Source organism: Macrobrachium nipponense, chromosome 38 (assembly GCF_015104395.2).
Source record: "Macrobrachium nipponense isolate FS-2020 chromosome 38, ASM1510439v2, whole genome shotgun sequence".
In the NCBI taxonomy this organism is placed as follows: Eukaryota; Metazoa; Arthropoda; class Malacostraca; order Decapoda; family Palaemonidae; genus Macrobrachium; species Macrobrachium nipponense.
Window position 1 is genome coordinate 46,233,357 of NC_061098.1, and position 17,500 is coordinate 46,250,856.

Here is a 17,500-nt window from a genome sequence, read left to right on the forward strand (position 1 = left end):
TATATATATATATATATATATATATATATATATATATATATATACATATAATTTAACATGATGGTTAGGCTATTCCTCGGCAGTACAAATCAGAAGGCGTTGAAGAAGACAGCATTAATCATATGTCACTTTATTCACATTGCGACGTTTCGAGACCAATGTCTCATCATCCAGGCTAAAATAAAAGATAAAAACTGATATACAATACAGCATTAAATTTTAAATTAAATTCGTTGTCTACCCTCCTCCACAGAGCCATGACATTAACTTCTAATTGGAGTCTTTTCCACAAAGAAATCGGAATCTTTACGATTATTTTAAATCAAATTGTTATCCTCCTAATCTCTTTATGAAATATGTCAGGAAAACTCTGGAAATTTCATTTCGTCCTCCAGCAGCAATACATTTGGCCCAGAAACTCAAGTTTTATATACGTTTTCCTTATATGCATGACACATCTTTTTTACCTCACTTAAGGAGAATTTTAATCAATCATTTTCCAGCTGTTGATGTCAAGTTTATCTTAATGAACCCTAGAACTATCAGTAATATGTTGCGTCATAAAGAGAGATTACCTCCTTTAATGCAATCCGGCGTTGTCTACATTTATACTTGCTGCCGATGCAATAGGCAGACTTACGTTGGAAACACGCGCCGCTTGCTTAAGGTGAGATGTGATGCACATATGGGCATTAGTTTCCGTACAGGGTGTAAACTGTCCAACCCAGAACTATCTAACATTAGAAATCATGGGAAATTTTGTAAAAATAGTATAAACTATAAGGATTTTAAGATATTGTTATCAAGTCCATACGCACATCACCTTCCAATTTTAGAATCTCTAGCTATAAAGAAACTAGTTCCAACCTTGAACAACCACTCTTCATCTGTTCCCTTGTACATAGCTTAAACCAGGCCCTTCTTTTTGTTTACTTTCGATGCGTTTTCCATACAGCAACCGAACGTCGTTGAGACAAGGTGTCTTTTTTAACTATTCCTAATTTTAATAATGCCTTTTTATATATATATATATATATATATATATATATATATATATATATATATATATATATATATATATATATATATATATATATATATATATATTTTTATATATTTCGTTTTATTTTATTTTATTATTTAGAGTAACTTGTATTTCAATGTTTTGAATTCCCTTGTATTACGTTATTCATTGTGTTGTTTTTTTATGTCAACAAAAATAATTTAATGCTGTATTGTATATCAGTTTTCATTTTATATTTTAGCCTGGATGATGAGACATTGGTCTCGAAACGTCGCAATGTGAATAAAGTGACATATGATTAATGCTGTCTTCTTCAACGCCTTCTGATTTATATTATATATATATATATATATATATATATATATATATATATATATATATATATATAATATATATACTTATATATATCTATAACATACATACATATACAATATATATAAATCTGTACTGTACTGTGATCTAGTCCTATGAATATTTTCATTTATATTAACAGGAGTTACCGGAAAGAATTTGCCGTTGACAGAAATACAAAAACCTATTACGAATCTCAATACATACACCAGCCTTTCTGGATAGTCGATCTGGGAGAAATCCGAGACGTGTATGAGGTCAGGATCCTCCCTTACGGTTCTGGCTCCTACTTCGACAACATTGAGGTAAAATTCTTCTTCTGCCTAATCTTCTCTCTCTTTGTTGCTTTACATAACAATTGTGCCTTCTGTAGCCCCTCTGAAAGGCCAGGATTCGAACCTTGATTAGGGAAGAGACAAATACCCATACTAGGATATCATTTTTGGTGCAAGTTGCTCCATAGGAGAGTGAATTCGAAGTTCAACAGTTATCAGGACTATATATTTGAAATTTACAAATACTATATGAACAATTAAGGACTAACTTTAAATATTTATAATTATACAGTATATATGTATATTTATCTATCTATCTATCTATACATATATATATATATCTATATATATATATTATATATATATATATATATATATATATATATATCTATATATAATATATATATATTATATATATATATATATATGTATATATCATAGTATATATATATATATATATATATATGATATCTATAATATATATATATATATATATATGAACTAATATATCTATATATATATATATAACTATATATAATATATATATATATATATATTATATATATATATATATATATATAGCAAACGAATATATGACCCTTATAATACGTGACTTTAAGCAACGAAAAAGGAAAAAAACGCGATGATTGTACCAGCAAAGTAACAGTCACGAAGGAAAAGGGAAATGATTGAGACGCTAATCACTTTCATCTTATTGCGAAGACATAGTCACAGCAACTAAAGATATAGAGAGACAAGGGCATATACATATGGCGGATATAAGTTCTAAGGGAACACAAAAAGATTATTAGGTCACAGAATGGTCAACGAATTAGTATAAAATCTACCTATTGGTCATCCACTTTATTCTGTCTTTCAAATCCTTCTGGAACATATGTTTTTTTTTTTTTTTTTTTTTTTTGCAGGTCCAAAAGGAAATAATCCTTGGCGATTATTTAGGTTCTTCTCCCTGGTCAACTGAATCTTATCAGATTCCAACACGTTCCTGGAAAGAGTTTCATTATTCCGTAATAGTATCACAATTGCAGCGTCCAATTTATTCTGTCGGACTTTTTACTTAGATGCAAAAATAGAGCATTATTAGTCTGACCTGTTCTTACTGAATATTTGTGTTATTTTAATCTGGTATTAAATATTTTACTGGACTGACCTCTGGTAAAAAAGTTATTGATTGATTATGATAAAAATATGTTTTTTTCTTCTACTTTTTTATGAGCATTACGTATTGTCAGTCCCCTGTATTTGGATCAAGATTATCGAATACATACGAAAAAATAGGGACATATTTATTTTATCTTTCACACTTACTAGATATTGTTATAATAAAGGCCAAAAAAAAAAGTTTTATAATGTAAGTAACACGAAGAAAGATGCTTCTAAGAACATTCTTAGTGTACCTTATTTAGCAGTTTTGAAACCATAAAATTATTGTTAAGGTCTTCTAAGTTTTTTCTTATAGTAACACACTAAAAGGAACGTTTATAAAAAATAACCATAAGGAAAGCAACAACATAATATGTAAAATTCCATGTTTGGACTGCCCCTCTTTTTATATCAGATAATATTACCAATGATTTAGAAGTAAGAATTGAACAGCATAAGTATTCTGTAGAAACAGTGCAAACATACAATGATGATATATTCATTCATTTAAGTGAAAACTCTCACAGGATAAATTGGACTGAAAGTTCAGTGATTGCCAGATCAAAAGATTTCTCTTTACAAACTTTTTTAGAATCCACTATTTCATAGCAAACTTCCGTTGTAATTTTAACCTTAGCCCTGGGATGTACTATTTGGACCCTTGTACTAGTAAAACGTTGAAGAATAACATAAAAGATAAAACCCCTGACTTAATTGCTAATTAGTTACCTTATATATATTTTCTACGTATTCGTATAATACACACACAAACTCGCACAAAATTTTTATAGCATATCAAAAGAAGAATTTTTTAATTGTACTTTTATAAGAAAAATTCTGTTGCAAGTCACTTTCTTGTATAATCTTTTGATTGTGTTGTCCCTGCTTCTGAGCTATTGAGCCTAATCCTTTGTAAATCCTCTGAAATACTGAACCCTGTTTTTAGTAGGTCTACTAATTCTTCATTTGTATTGGATTCCAGGTACTTATTTTTTCATTTGAAATCCCTATCTGTCATTTATAGGAGATTTCTTTATAAACTAATTTCTATATTACTTCAGTCTGCTAAGTAAAGGACAAGAAGTCGAAAGGCCTTACAGAACTCCATCGTTTCTCTCTCCTTGGTGAAATTTCTTTTTGTTCATATATTCATTACATTAATTTCTTTGTGATTAAGTTATAAATACATACACACATGTGCGTGTGTGTGTGTGTGTGTGTGTGTGTGTTGATGACATGGACTTTATGTAATACTAAAATTTCTGAGATTGGTGATTTAATGGGGGAAATTTTTTGTACCGTAACACTTTCTAAATACATACCAATTAAGAAAAACGATTAACTTAACGTATTTTTAATTATGTAATGTACAAACACCTTGTTAAATTAGTTAAAAGAGATACTCTTGATCTACATAAATGCAATGAGACTTGTTATCAATTTATGTTTCTAGTATTTTGACTTAAACTGCATTACTTCATTCGACAAATTTTAGTAAAAGAAGAAGAAGAAAGATCTTTAATGAACAACAGTTTAGGATGAAGTTCGACCAAAATGTTCCTTTCAGATGCGCCTTGGAAAGGATCTCCTGACAACAGGCAACTTCTCCTCATACGTCTTGCTGGCAACATACCCAGGTCCCTACACATGGGCTAATCAGTACTTGTTCTGCTACTCAGGAGGGGTCCCCGGGAGGTACCTCAGTGTCCAAAGGATGCTACCTAATAGTACTGCTTTGGTTCTCCGAGAAGTGGAAGTGTACGCCACGAAGAAGCCTTAAAAGAAGCCCCTTCCAGACCATGAAGTACCGGACAACTACCAATCTCAGACACTGGAAAATCGTCAAAGTTGACAGAAGAAGAATTCCGCAGGTTTTAGCTCTGAATGGTCTCATTTGCATTTTGTTATATGACAGTGTCACAACAGAAAATATTTCAAAATCCTTCTATCAATACTAACTTTAGGACGAAGACAATGTCACATAATTTAGCTGAAAAAACTTTTTGGTTTTGTCTTCTGTCATTCTTTAGCAAAACCATGTATGGTGTCTAGTGTCGCTTCAATGATAAGTTTTCAAAATTTCGTTGTGATATTTTAAGACGTAGAGATTTAGTGTTACTCAGTTATAAAGGTATTCAATGCTGCTTTCATGGTAAGCAAGTCTTATGAACAATACTTAGCTCTCGAAAATATTTGTCATACAATTTTCATTTCTATTTTTAAGATGAATATCCTAACTTCAGATGTAAGGGAGAATGTCGTAGATCATTTAGAAAGTTTAGAATCAGCTAATTGAATGACTCATCTCTAAACGTTAATCATTCTTCATTAAGTACAGAAGCACAACCCAGAACAAAGCCCTTCGGAGAACTGACTATATAACCTCCTTGGTTGCTTTGAACCTCCGACCAGATATATACTAAGCCTACGCCATTCCCACTTAACCAAAAATTAAATAGTTTTGCAGAGAGAGAGAGAGAGAGAGAGAGAGAGAGAGAGAGAGAGAGAGAGAGAGAGAGAGAGAGAATTATCCAGGCATTCCCGTGTCAGCAGTTCAAAACTCAAAAGAGATTATTGTCAGCAATTATTCTTAGGCACAGTTTTTCATTGTATGTTGTCCCTCTGTGTCATAAGAATAAGGATGTATATATATATATATATATATATATATATATATATATATATATATATATATATATATATATATATATAATATGTGTGTGTGTGTGTGTGTGTGTGAGTATAAGGATGCAGACAGACCTCACCTACTTTTCGAATAACCCCGCCTGGTAACATTGATGGAGCTAAAATGGAATTCCTCTCTCTCTCTCTCTCTCTCTCTCTCTCTCTCTAGGTCCTAACTTGCTTCTAACAAAGACTATGGCTTATTGAAATAAATGACGAGATGTAAAACTAGACCTTATTCGGAAACTTAACGAAAACATAACTGCAAAATCTAGGAGTCGCAGATTACAATCTCTTAAAAGAAATCATAAAATGAAAACCAAAACTCGAACATCGAGCTTAATCTATCCTAAATTAATTTAATTGACCCAAAACTCCTAAATAAATGACCACCTTTCGCAGACATCCCCGTCACCAAACAATTAGTCAAAATAAGTGACAGAATCCTTCTAGTGTTAAATGTTGCATAGCAATCATAGTCTAGTGAAATACACTCGCAGGACCCACCCAGAGTTCCTGCCAATGGAAGTACAGCTCTCGTTCAATTCTAATCCAGGAAAAGAACATGTGAGACATAAAATAAGAAACGCATAATGATAAAATACCCAAAAAAGAGAAGAGGTTCACTGCAATGCTGCTAATCATAGAAGCTGCTAAATAATAATCACTGGATAAAGTCTGAAAAGGAGATATTGTTAGCAATCTCTCTTACTCACTTAATACAGCCATTGGGAAGCCACCATCACAGCAGCCGTCTCGCCACTCAACTCCAAAAGGAGCAATTATTACTATAGGAGCATTTTCAAAAGTGAGCAGAGACTCTATGATTTCCCCCCAAGAAAGCTTTGTATAACGCACCAATGCACGCACTCACTTGCAAGCCGCCCCCTCGAGTGTAACGTCACCGTCACGTACAATGTTGGTAAGAGGTACAGTTCCATGACGTCATACACAACCTGAGAGACAAGTGACAATCACGAAGTCTCCGCGATTTCATCACTCGATCATCATGCTCCTGGTGACGCTCGGAAGCAATGCATCGATCGAGCGGCTGCACGCTGAATTTCACCTTTCCAAAAGGCGACGAACTCTCACCGTTTCCAGGTGCGACGGATGTTGACATCTCCATAAAATTATCCAGTTGCAAATGGAAAGGACTTCTCGCACCTGTACAGATTAGTCAAAACGCACAAAGAAAATAACCCTATGCTGCCTATTATCAGTACTGTTGGTTCAATTTCATATAAACTCTCGAAATATATCACTAAGATCTTGTCGCCGTTACTTGGAACCATCTCCGATTCTCATATATATAATTCTCTAGATTTAGTTGATAAATTAAACAAAATTGCTCTTTGCCCTACTGATAGATGCATTAGTTTTGATGTATGTTCTCTTTTTACTAAAGTCCCTATAGACTTTATTTTAGAATATCTTAGCAATGAACTAACTCAGCATGAATTACCTCTACCTATAAGTCACATTATTTCACTCACGAGTTTGTGCATTTGTGATTGTAAGTTGATATTCAATGGTGAATTTTATCAACAAATTTTTGGCATGGCAATGGGAAATCCTTTATCACCATTACTCTCAAACCTGTATATGGAATTCTTTGAGAAACGCTACTTACCTAATATCATTCATATTCCTGTAAAGTGGTATCGTTACGTTGATGATTGTTTAGCTGTTCTTCCTGTCGGTATTGATGTAAATGAATTACTCTCTAAGTTAAATAACCAGGTACCATCGATTAAGTTTACTCTAGAATTAGAAAAAGACAATTGCCTCCCTTTCTTAGACGTTTTGATACATAGAGAACCATTTCAATGTAAATTCAGTATTTATAGGAAACCGACTAACAACTTAACTTATGTTCATTTCTTCTCAGGCCACCATCTTAATATAAAAATATCAATTTTTTCCTCTATGTTTTTACGAGCATTACGCATTGTCAGTCCACAAAATTTGGATCAAGAAATTGAATACATAAGAAAAATAGGGAAAGATTTATGCTATCCTTCACATATATTAGACATTTGTTATAATAAAGCCCACAAAAAGTTTTATACTGTAAATAACACACAGAAAGAAAATTCTAAGAACATTCTCAGTTTGCCTTATTTTAACGGATTTGAAACCATTAAACCACTGTTAAAAGCTTTTAATGTCAACCTTGTTTTTTCCTATAATAACACACTAAAAAGAATGTTAATAAAAAATGGCCCCAGAGAAAGCAACAACATAATATATAAAATTCCATGTAAGGATTGTCCCTCATTTTATCTCGGACAGTCCAGCAAAGGCTTAGAAGTAAGGCTAAGCCAGCATAAATATTCTGTAAAAACTGGGCAAAAATCTAATGTATTATTCATTCATTTAAGTGAAAACAACCACCGAATAAATTGGATTGATAGTTCAGTAATTGCAAGGTCAAGAGATGTCTTATCACGAAATCTTTTAGAATCTGCCTCAATACAACTTACTTTTCATTGTAATTTCAATGATAGTCGTGGCCTTTTTCATTTAGACCCTTGTATCTGTAACATGTTTAAGAATGACCTCAAAGATATAATTACTGACTTAAATAAAAATCAGTTGCCTTAGAGTTATTAATGTTTGTTGTAATGTATGTCTGTCATGTATTGTGAATATGGTTTTGTTTACCAAGTTTTGAATAGCTGTCACCTATAATCCTTTAATTGTCTGGAAATTGTATCTGAGATGATTGTCTTAAACCTTTAATTGCACCCATTGTTTATGCTTGTTTGGGAAGGTTTCTTATCTTCCAGGTGTGTCGGATTCTAGGTACTAATCTCTTTATAATCCCTATCTGTCAGTTATACGAACCTTCTTGTATTGTCTTTTCTCGTATTTATGTCAGTATCTGCTCAGTAAAGGACTTTTAAAGTCGAAAGATCTTGCAGACCTCCTTCGTTTATTTTTCCTTCGTGGCATTTATCTTTATTTATGGATTTATCACTTTCCTAACTTCGTGATTCAGTTATACATATATCTATCTATCTATCTATCTATCTATCTATATATATATATATATATATATATATATATATATATATATATATATATATATATATATATATATATATATATAGTCTATATATATATATATATATATATTATATATATATATATATATATATATATATATATATATATATATATATATATATATATATATATATATATATATATATATATATAGATATATTATATATATATATATATATATATATATATATATAGATAAATGCCACGTAGGAAAAATAAACGAAGGAGTCTGCAAGATCTTTCGGCTTAAAAGCCCTTTACTGGAGCAGATACTGACAAAAATACGAAAGATCTCGCAGACTCCTTCGTTTATTTTTCCTTCGTGGCATTTATCTTTATTTATGGATTTATCACGTTCCTAACTTTCGTGATGTTATATATATATATATATATATATATATATATATATATATATATATATTATATATATATATATATATATATATATATATATATATATAGCGTTAAAAACAATTATCTCAGTGGCATCAGTAGGTTTCTTGCAGGCATCTTCATACCGTCGAGTTTCTCGCTCGCAATTCCCGGCGAAGAATTGGCAGACTTCTTTCTTTTATTTCTTGATTTTTGTCGCAACATCTGTTTCGTCTTCTGGCATGATCAAGCGGCTACTGACTTACAAATTCAGCGCTGGACAAAGCTCCGTTTCCAATTCTCCGTCAGTTTTCTTTGCTTGTTCACGAAATAAAAAAACTGTTCTCGACAGAGAATTCTAGCAGACACTAATGTATTCACTGATTTCATAAAAACTTAAATTTCAAACAATTTACAATTTATTAAATAACTGTACACAATATGCAAATAGGTCAATAACAAAACCACTCATATGCAATAATAGGACAACAATTTATAAACTATATCTCTTAATTCTAAAACCACTATTTTTTACACAGATTAGCATTTCCTTTGTTGGCTCAAATTTTTCGTTCATTTTGTAGCTGTCCTTCAAATGAATCAAAGATCTTATACTTTCTAGTTTTAATGAATTTCTTGTTTCATCTTTATCAAATTATACTGAGAAAACAGACGCTCAGCATCGGCCTTCGAGCATGGAAGTGAAAGCACTGACAATGCAAATTGTCCAAGGTATTCTGATTTTTGAATCCCCAAATTCATCTTCAATGGTGATTAAATATTTATAAAAACCTTCAGCATCCTTTTGCAATTCCTTAATCTTAAACTTCTCTGGAAATATATGCCAATGGATGTCCCGCCATTCTTCATCAATCTTTTGAATATCATAATTGTTAGCAATACTTGGGACTTCTTTTATGAGATCATTTAGGGATGGAACTGTTCTTCTTAGGCTGTTGTCCAAGATATTCTTTGGATGTAAGTAGGACACAGATTCCCAGAGATTGCAGTTTAAGTCAAACCGTTCTTAATTTACATGCAGGCGTCGATGAGGAAAAATTCTGCATCTATTTCTAATTATGGATATTGTATCACCCTCCTGATACTGAGGCTTACTGAACAAGTCAATCATAGTCATCCTAAGGTAAATTTGGTTTACTGGTTTATGATTATAGGTGTTTGATGAATCTATATAATTCAAACTAACAACTTTCGCTATTGCCTCTGAATAACAGTAGTTTAAAAAAATTTTATATATTTCACAAATCTTAAGGTTTAGGAGATGAATGGTTGGGCCTTGTGACTGAAATATGACATTTATACTGTTAAGTTTTGGCAATACATATTGAAGGAAAGTTAGATATGCAAGAATGTATTTGGCATTCAACATTCTTTGAATTTCCTGCACCGATGTTAATTTTTCATCAACCCAGATTTTGTCAAAATAAAGTTGCAAGTCCCCCAGTGCTGTTTTACTCTATCTACTGCTTTTTCTAAGGATAACCACCTAATAGCACAAGGGTGAAGCATTTTGTGGGGCTTTAATTCACAAAATAACTGATATTCTTTGAATTCATATTTTCTTTTGGCTATATGGCAAAAGAAGTTATACACATTATGAATTAGGCCCTCACAGCATTGAGGTAGAGTTTTAGCTGCTGCACTAAAACAAAGGTGAATACTATGCGATACACATTAAAAAATTACAATTCCTGGCAGGTCTTGTCTCAGCCTACTTGTCAGACTATTAATGTTCCCCATGATGTTTGAGGCTCCATCTGCTGCGAGGCCTATTAGGTTGCTGGGTGGTATTTATGACATTCCAGACATTTTATTAACAAGTCATACAAATACATTAATAATATCTAGCATTGCAGTTTTTATTTTATTTTCCTCTTGGTCAAAGAATTTAACAACCAGCGCTAAAGCTTTATTCGTGGTACAGTCAGTGGTCTCATTCAATATGACACTGAATTTACTGGATTTTAAATTAATTGTTAGTCGCTCAAGAAAATGGTTTCCCAGCATCTATATAAGGGATGCACATTTCTTCCTGCCCAATGCCATCTGAGCCGCTGTCCTCGAATCAGGAAACATCATTATGTGCAGGTCCATAATATCCTCACACAAGCTGAAATTATTAGGTATTTACATAAATAAAACTAAATATAAAGTATAGTTTTTTTTATTGGTACCACAAGAACATCATAGATTTTTATGCCTTGAATATATATATATATATATATATATATATATATATATATATATATATATATATATTATATATATATATATATATATTCAATATATATATATATATATATATATATATATATATATAATATATTAATATATTATATTTTTATATATATATATATAGTATATTATATATATATATTATATATATATTATTATATATATATAATATATAATATATTATATAATTATATATATATTACATATAAATATGTATATATTATTATCAATATATATATAATATATATATATAATATATATTATATATATAATATATATTATAATTATTAATATATATAATATATAATATTTATATATATATATATATAATATATACTATATTATAACTATATATATATATGTATATATTAATCTATATATATATATATATATATATATATTATAATATATATATATATATGATATATATATATATACTATATGTATATTATATATTATATATATATATATATATATATATATATATATATATATATATACAACTTATATATATATATATGCTATTATCTATATATTATTAATTAATATATATAATTAATATATATATATATATCTATATTATATATATATATTATATATGTATATATGTTAAAATGGGGGATTCCCCCCCCTCCCCCCATTATTCATTAGGTAAGCGTGACACGAAACGGAGGCAAACCACACACAACATTACACATACAGCCTCTCTCTCTCTCTCTCTCGGCAATCCCTCTCTCTCTCTCTCTCTCTCTCCAAGGAATCTCTCTCTCTCTCTCCACCTCTTTTTCTCCATTCTAACAGGTAATGAAAATGAGAGAGTTGCATCATAACATTAACGTTTATTAACAAACTAATAAATAAATAAATCAATCAAGTAATCCAGTCTTACAGACTAACTCAAAAACCCCGTAATGTAACATGTCTGGTCACCAAAAAAAGTCTACACCCCTCTGGGAATTCTTTGTCCCCCGGCATTCCAGAACCGTCTGTTTCAAAGATACAGAACACATCCCCGGTAAGTACACACACAAGATTGACAGACAGAAGTATAAATATTGGATATCATCACAAAAATGTCAAACAGACAACAAGCCACTCTTTGGCTAAAGCACTTCAACACTTACCCAAACAACCGGACACTTAAACACTGTTAATAAAAAACTCCCGGCGAATGCCACGGCATCTTGCCTGTGACTTGAAGCCCTCTTGTCAAAATCCTCCCAGAGGCTTGGGTATGACACTTTTTAACAAAAAGAGGCGCACACGCACATACGAACACACAGTTCGATAGCGCCTCACGGTTCTAGCTGCATCCAGTTTCACAAAGGCACTTTGAGAAGAGTTCGTAAACTGTCGTGCATTGACTTGACGAACTAAGCATTTTTATCCCACGCCATCCCCAGAAACTCATTCATCAGCTACTCTCAGGTCGTTACCTCTACACTGTTCTCCACATTCCATAGGTCACAGAGAACACACGGACAATATATTATTAATCAAAACCCTAGGTCTTACAGATTGCTCGGCCACCTAATATGCTAGCCCCCGCTTTAGCAAAATTGCTTATAACACAAACACTGGCGGCTTTAAATAAAAAATATACGAAATAACTACACGTCTCTGGCATTATAAAATAAAGTCTTATCACGCTTTATTTCCCAATAACACAAGACGCATTTTCTCTCATATTTTCTGCATTTGGATTCTTGAATATCCCTCTTCGCTTGTCTGCAACTAGCTGCACAGACAGTAGACTGTAGCTAACTGTAGGAAGACGGAATGCCTCCCTCATCGTAGAAGACTTCTCACGGCTTCTGTAGATCCCCAAAAAACACGCTGTAGGACTCTCTTGAACACCCACGTGGAAACTCTTGTAATCACCCTGGGCAACATGGCAGCAACCTCTCTGCACGCGGCTGGTTGACGTCTTTCTGGTGTCGGGAAACGATTTTTTTGGTGTTAGTATGTCAGTCAAGTCTTTGGTCAATCCAAGAAAATTAACCCTGACATACTACTTCTATCAAACAATGATCTCAAAAAGTCAGAAACACCAACTGAACGTCTCCCAATTAACTCCCTCAATATGACTACTAAATCATAAGTCATCATCATAACTCTCTAAGAAAAAGAAACATCAAATTCTCCAACTCAATTCTCCAAACTCACACATCATCACACACAACTCAGAAATCACAGCAACTCCACGGAATTCTGCACTCACATTTCAAACTCGAGTGTGCTCACAAGTAAAAAAAAAGAAAAAAAAATCGTAATGAGCCCAAGGAAAAAAAGAAGAATCACGTAACACACCCAGACCCAAAAAAATGTTCTCTCAAGCTCTGATATTTGAACAACCCACAAAATCAGAAAAAATCTCCAACTTTTAACAGCAAAAACCCCTTTACTGCTCAATAATTCATTACAATGAGACTTAATGTCAAACTCCCTTTACTTAAGTAACAACCCCCGAAAAATTACATCTCCCGGTAAAATCAAATCTCCCGTCCAAAAAAGAAATGCTACTTAAGCTCAATCCCAAAATTATATCTCTCACAGGAAAAAGGAAGAAAAATAATAAAAAAAGATAATCACAAGTAGGTTTCCCCAATCACAAAATATAAAATATATGTATAATATGCATAACTCCCGCGTTTTTCCCAAGAAATGCTCCATGTAAAGTTATGGAATTTGCCAGAAAGCAAACTCTCACACATGTGCTTTCGTGAAATGCTATTGTCAACATTTCCAGATATTGCAAAAAATTCTGATCTATCATCATCATAAGAAAAGAAACAGCACAGCGCTCATCACATCGCTTGTCAGCAGAAAAATCGCCTGTGGACGTATGCTCTAACATCAGCATAAGAATTGTCTAGTCAGACACATAAGTTTGGAAACTCATGATTCTCTAGAAAAAAAGGTCTAACTGACACATTTCCCAGAATTAACTCCAGGATATGACTAATGTGTTCAAAAATTTGTCTCGAAGACTTATTCTCTCAACATGACTCTGCCCAAATTATATTTCTCCAAAAATGATACACTGGTGAACATAAAAAATGCACACATCTCCAAATGACTCGTAATGCAGTAACGCCATTCGCCTCTAAATAGTCACGAAATCGAAAAAGAGAACCACAGAAATCTCCTCTTGTCTCGAAAAAAACTCCATAACCACAAAAAAAAAGGTCACCCGCCAAAGATTAATTCCAACTGCATTATGAGACACCATATTAATAATAACACCACTCCGGTTATAAAAATATTTCCTCCATTTGGTTAATAACCAAGCCCCTATATTTCTCTCTTATTTCTCTAATAGCCACATGTCAATAAAAAAAACACCACTCCAGGAATAGAGAATAATCACCTCTATTTCGGCAAATACAAAATATTTACCTCTATTTCCCCAATAACTCCATGTGGAACAAAACAAGGCTCCAAAAATATATCTCCAAAAAGGAATATCAAAAAATGAAATCCTACCTCCAAAAAAATGTGCACTCAAGGCAACTAACTCACACACTCACAAATATTGCCCCATAATCTCCAAATGTCTCCATTTTCAACAAAGATGGCTGCAAAATAATTGAACTAAACATAGCTCTCATCACATTATTGGCAAATATCAACAATGGCCAAAAATATATCTCCCATATATTATATCTCAAATATAACTCCAAAATAATATATACCTCCAATTATAACTCCAAATAATATATCTCAATTATAACTCCAATTCTCCAGAGAATAACTCAATGTTATAGTCAAAAACTATAAAAACTCACTCCGTTTAGCATAACTGCTAAAAAAGGGCAAAACTCGGCAAATAAAACTGTCTAGAAAATTCTAGAAAAAATCACCAATGTGCCACAACTCATTATAACAGAACTCCAAATTCACAGTGTCTAAGCCAAGACTTCTCCATATGCACTACGACATAAGTCACTAGAAAACTTAACCAAGTTTCCTATCTCTCACAAAGTTGTCACAAATACAACTAATGTATTGTGCAAGAAAACTCACAATTTCTGGAACACAAATATCCAGAGAAAAAATGTAGTGCCATTACGTATGCATTCAAAACATGCAAAAATTCTCCCGTGTATTTCTATATAGCATCAAATAGCTGAAACACAAACACGTTCCCAAAAAATGACTCTAAGTCACGAACTGAGATAATATTCACACTAACTGGAGAGAAAAAATAAATTCAAATTCACCCTTGGTAAAAAAAAAACTTGTGTCAGCGATGGCTACTTCCAAAAAAGGAGAAAAGAAAAATCAACGGCCTTGTTCACTATCTCCCGTAACTCACTAGATGTCAAGCAATCATCTGCTGGACTCATAAAAAAAAAGGAAAACAAAAAAAAATAATGTGTTGTTAGTTCCTCCCAGAATTCAAAAAAAGATTTCACCTCCCTTGATAGCATTACGGCACCCACGTATTAGTATATAAAAAATCAGTATCAGAAGTATCACTATCACAAAATCACCAAAAAAATTGCTATCATCAAAATCACTAGTATCAGTACAAAAAATATCACCAATGTTAATGCTTGTCCATTCTCCAAATATTCAGCAAAAGTTCAGCAAGATTCAATACAATTCACCAAGATTCAATCAGATCCATCAAGATTCAGCAAAACTCATCCCCGTGAATCACTGAAAATATTCTCCAAAGTTACAAAAACTCAACAAATAACTAAGACAAGACTTCTCCCATTAACTCATCATAATAATTCTCCTTGAATAATTATCTGTAATAATTATCAACTAATCTCCCATGAAATATCTCAAAACTCTCTCGCAAAACAAGTCTCCGTAATGATAATTATACTTAAGCAAACCTCCCATGACACAACTCAAGTATAATAATTACTAATAATAATAATAACTCTCCATAGCAACAATTCTCTTGCAAAGATCCAAGTAAGGGTGAAATTCAAAATAGCTTACACTAGTATTGCTGAATCTTATGGTATACCACCATTTCCACATGCAACCCCATGACATAACACCATTGCCACACAACACAGATACAACACCAATCATCGGCATTTCAAAGTAATTTCTCCCACACAATAAAAAAATAATAATAATAATCTGTGTATCCCCCTTATATTTGTGTCTTCGAAGGCACAAGTAAAACATACACCCATACAATGCATTTCAATTCTCTCTTTATTTCCTTTTCTCTTCCTCCAAGAAAGAAAAAATATCTCTTTCCTAAAAAAAAAGACTCTACGGGCGTTTCACTTCATCAACTTATCAATCAACTGATATCTTCGCATCCATGGTCAAGGCCAAACCCATCCCCCAACACAAAGAAAAAAAAAGGAGTTCACCCCCAATGAGAAAAAAAAAAGGTTTCTCCCCCCCCATGAGAACAACCCCTCAGTCAAGCGACAGAACAGCTCGAGGCATACACAGTAGTACCCCCATCTCCCCTTGAACAGTGTCTGAGGACCCCTTCCCAAAATATACACTAGTACCCATCTCCCTGCACTATCTCTCGAGGGAGGCCAGTAGTACCCTCCATGCAACTATCCCCCGAGGGATGCCAGTCCCCTCGCAATGCAACGCGCCTCTCTGCAGAAATGTGCTGCGCCCGTAAAATTGTGGCCGCTGTGTCTCTAAGCCAGATATGCTTATCTAATCACAGTTCACATGCATAAATACATCTTAATACACTCTTATGTGTTTAAAACAAAGACAAATACGTCTATTATAAACACGTGCAAATAAAGAAAACACGTCACTATGGGGCAAAGACAAGAAAAATTGTTGACCTCTTGAACCAATCCCATAACCCGGAAATATTTAAACAAAAACTCTCTCCTTCAAAACAATAGTTTAACACTCACCACTCCATAATGGGAAAAAAAAGAACTCGAAATTCTCGTAAAACACGTAAATCTCGTCGGCACAATACAAACGCGATCGGTGAAAACGCACCTGGCAACACTCACTCACAAACCAAACTGAGTTACTTGTCTCACAGCTCATGCCCTGAAGAATCTCGGTACGAGCAAATTTGATGACCCTAATAGAAATTTATCTCCTCATCCCCCCATCCCACGGACGGATTTTTTCTCTACCCCTTTTCACTTAGCAACTGAGATCCAACAATTTAACAATTTTTCACAATCCCACAAAGCTTTATCGTTCGAAAACTATCGCTAAGCCACAACCCCTTTTATTTTCTAACTGGCCACCCATCTCTACATTGGCGTTCCTAGGCATAAAAAAGAAAAAAATCTTTTATACCCCCTCTTAACTGCTTGCCACCACTGTAAAT